General features: G+C 41.6%; 1 long non-coding RNA gene across 1 annotated transcript; it reads left to right on the top strand.

Moving 5' to 3' along the window:
* The first annotated feature begins 984 nt into the window (after window positions 1-984).
* Window positions 985-2,760, top strand: LOC133035423 (uncharacterized). Its single transcript, XR_009686643.1, has 3 exons — window positions 985-1,633; window positions 1,756-2,445; window positions 2,539-2,760. It is a non-coding gene; the product is annotated as an uncharacterized LOC133035423 (long non-coding RNA).
* The last annotated feature ends 554 nt before the right edge of the window (window positions 2,761-3,314 follow it).

The raw sequence follows: 3,314 nt of genomic DNA on the forward strand, positions 1-3,314 counted from the left end.
AGTGATTCTTATGGTAGTTAATTGTGATTATGTCGACAATTTGTCGACTATATGTCGATAGGTTGTCGATAATAAGTTGTAGTTGATTCTTATGGTAGTTAATTGTTAGAATGTCGATAATTTGTCGACTGTATGTCGATAGTTTGTCGATAAGAAGTTGTAGTTGATTCGTATGGTAGTTAATTGTTATAATGTCGACAATTTGTCGACTCTATGTCGATAAGTTGTCGATGTTGGTCGTTTGTCACTGCTCTTATGATAATGTCGATAGCATGTCGATTGTATGTCGATGGTTTGTCGACCATTTAGGTGGTCACTGAATGTTTGATAATGTTGATAGAATATCGACATGATGTCGATGTTATGTCGACATTTCTTAACTTTTTTGACATTAAAATTTTTTTGGTTTTTATTTTTTCAGATGGCTTTTGATAATAATGTCGACATGGTTTTAAATTTTTTGGCAGCTTTATTTATTTGTTTTTTGTTTTTTCAGATGGCTCCCAGACTCATAATTCCAGCAGCTGAGCATTTTACCGGACGCGTTACTTACAGAGGCACCGAAACTTTTGCCAAAATAAAGTCTCGGTTTGAAGAGTTCAACTTGAATAACACGGTGAAGGAAAGCCGTTTCGGCAGCTTTTGAAATGCCGTACCGTTGACATTCTCCTCGGTGTTATTTCACCAGCTTATGCTCCACAAAATGAAGGTAGATGCCCAGGAGGAGTTGAGGATGCGGTTTTACGTTGGTCGGAAGGAGGTCAGATTCAGAGTGCTGGAGTTTGCACTCATTACAGGCCTGGACTTCTCCTCGGGGCCAACAGAAGAGGAGAAGGCTGCGCAGGTTGCTCGCTCAGGGTCAGACCGATTGATCAACAAATATTTCAACCGGTCTGATAATGTGAAGACAGAAGCACTCCAAGATAGGTTCACAAACTGTCAGAACCCGGAAGACTTGTACAAGCTCGGATGTGCTTGTTTGTGGAGTCAGTGCTTCTGGGCCGCGAGGCAAACGCGCTGATTACGCCTCACATACTTAGATATGTGGAAGACCTCGAGTTCTTCTTCCGGATTCCTTGGGGGAAGCACTCATTCGCCAGACTCATGCACTCGCTTCAAAAAGACATGTTGAAATAGAAGGCCAACTACGAGAAGAAGCTGAGTTCGGATGTTCAGCACGAGTGCAAATACACAGCATATGGCTTCGCACCTGCAGTACAATATTGGGCGTACGAGGCCATTTTGGAGGTTGGGAAGAGGTATGGCACGAATCACGGGATTCGGTTCCCCAGGATGCTTAGCTGGACGAGCAAAGGCGATATTGGGAAGAAAGACGTCAGCGCATTATTTTCTAGACGGGTATGATTTTCACTTATGTTCAGAATAATTATTTAACATAAATGCTTGTAATAAATGCTAAATGGTTCTATTTTGATATTTTTTGAACCATAAACAGAATCTTGAAGTGGTGAAGGGGCTACTTCCACGGACAGAGGAGGAGGCATTTGTGAGGACCATATCTTACGATGGTGTGGAGAACCTGGTTGATGATGGTGTGGATGACACAGAGGTTGAGGCAGGTAGTCAGGTACCAGAGACTCAGGTCCCAGACACTCAGGAAACAGACACTCAGGTACCAATTTTTGGAACTTTTTTTTTTATGTCTTGATTTTTTATTGTTTTTGTTTTGTGATATTTGTTACATTGTGGAATTATCATATGCTTACCGTATTTTTTTGGTATATATTTTTTTAGGCCACTGGTTTAGAACCTCAGCCCAGTGCACCATCTTCATCAGGCGTTCGGGGTGCCGAGTACACTGATTTAGTGGCGAGGTTGGATAGGATTGAGGCTGACACTAAGGGTCTGTATGCTGCTCATGTTGAGCTGAAGAAGGCATACGAGACCAGCCATGTAGAGCTGAAGGGTGGTTAGAACGTAATTATGGAGCAGCTCAGAGACATATTGGCCATGTTGAATCGTCCGCCAACGACAGCTTCAGCACCGGAGGCCCCAGCAGATCCATCTACCCCACCACCAACTGCTTCACCCCCAGTAGAAGAGGAGGAGGTCTTCCCCGACGGGTACGATCCTTATGAGGGAGCTCCAGCGACTCCGATCGATACAGGTGTTATCCATGTACATGACACCGAGTCGCAGGGTGAGATTCTGTCGATAGAGGCACAACCTGCAGTGGTTAAGAGTCGGAAGAGGAAGAGAAATCCTCCTGTATGGTTCGGTGACTACACGGAGATGAAGAGGAGACATAGGCCATCTTCGACGTTTGATCCCCTGGAGCCACCAGATGAGAAATTGTTAACCACTTTCTGAAAGTGGTGTGTTGGACTCATTCCGAACCACCGACTTCGGGATTTGAGAAGTGGTGATTACGGTCCATCATTCTTTTGGATAATGCTCACACCAAAGGAATGGCTTACAGATGACGTAATAAAGTATTTTATAATATTACTTCACTTTACAACTTTATGTGCAATTAATATATTTTTTTATCTAACTGACATTTCCCTTTATATGCAGCATATAGATGCAGCAATGCATATGCTGAGGAGGCGACGCACCGACTATCCACTGACATTTCCTCAGAAGGGTGTCATTCTCTCCACATTCGTCACCACCATGATCAGCAGTGCATGGACGAACCACAAGGGTCCGAGGAGAAACTTTGTGTGGGAGGATTATATCCTGGACTACTGCAGAGGGGTTCATAAGGTATTGTTTTAGTAAGATTTTAAATGTTGAACTATGATTATGTTGGGTTTTATGCCCTAAATAAAACTCATTTCAATATAATCAGATTTACTTATTAATATAGATCAGAAATAACATTTAATGTTGCATGGTTCACATAATTTATTTCATGATTATATGTACATAATGTATAGATTCATCTGAAACCCTTTTCACATACTTGATCCTGTTTATTGTGCCGTCAACACATTGGAAAGTAAACATGACTATGTGAATAAAGTTTCCTAGATTTATCACACATAGGGTTTTACTGATATGATAATCTACAACAGAGTTTACTTGCATTTGGAGAAGTGCTATGTTCTTTCCAAAGCATTGGTTAAAGTAAAGCTCAGGTTGGATGCATGGAGTATGCATCGGAAGGGACCGATATTGAACTTTGACTTAGATTTAATTTAACTTACCGTAAAATCTATTCAAGTCAATATCGCCAAGTTGATCCTAGATCAAATGATCTTAATCCTGTTATGATTAGGCTCAATCTTGAAAGGCTATTCGTGTTCTTTGATTTGTTAGTTGAGCCTACTTTTAGGTCAGGGTGATAC

The sequence above is a fragment of the Cannabis sativa genome, chromosome 3, assembly GCF_029168945.1.
Source record: "Cannabis sativa cultivar Pink pepper isolate KNU-18-1 chromosome 3, ASM2916894v1, whole genome shotgun sequence".
Lineage (NCBI taxonomy): Eukaryota > Viridiplantae > Streptophyta > Magnoliopsida > Rosales > Cannabaceae > Cannabis > Cannabis sativa.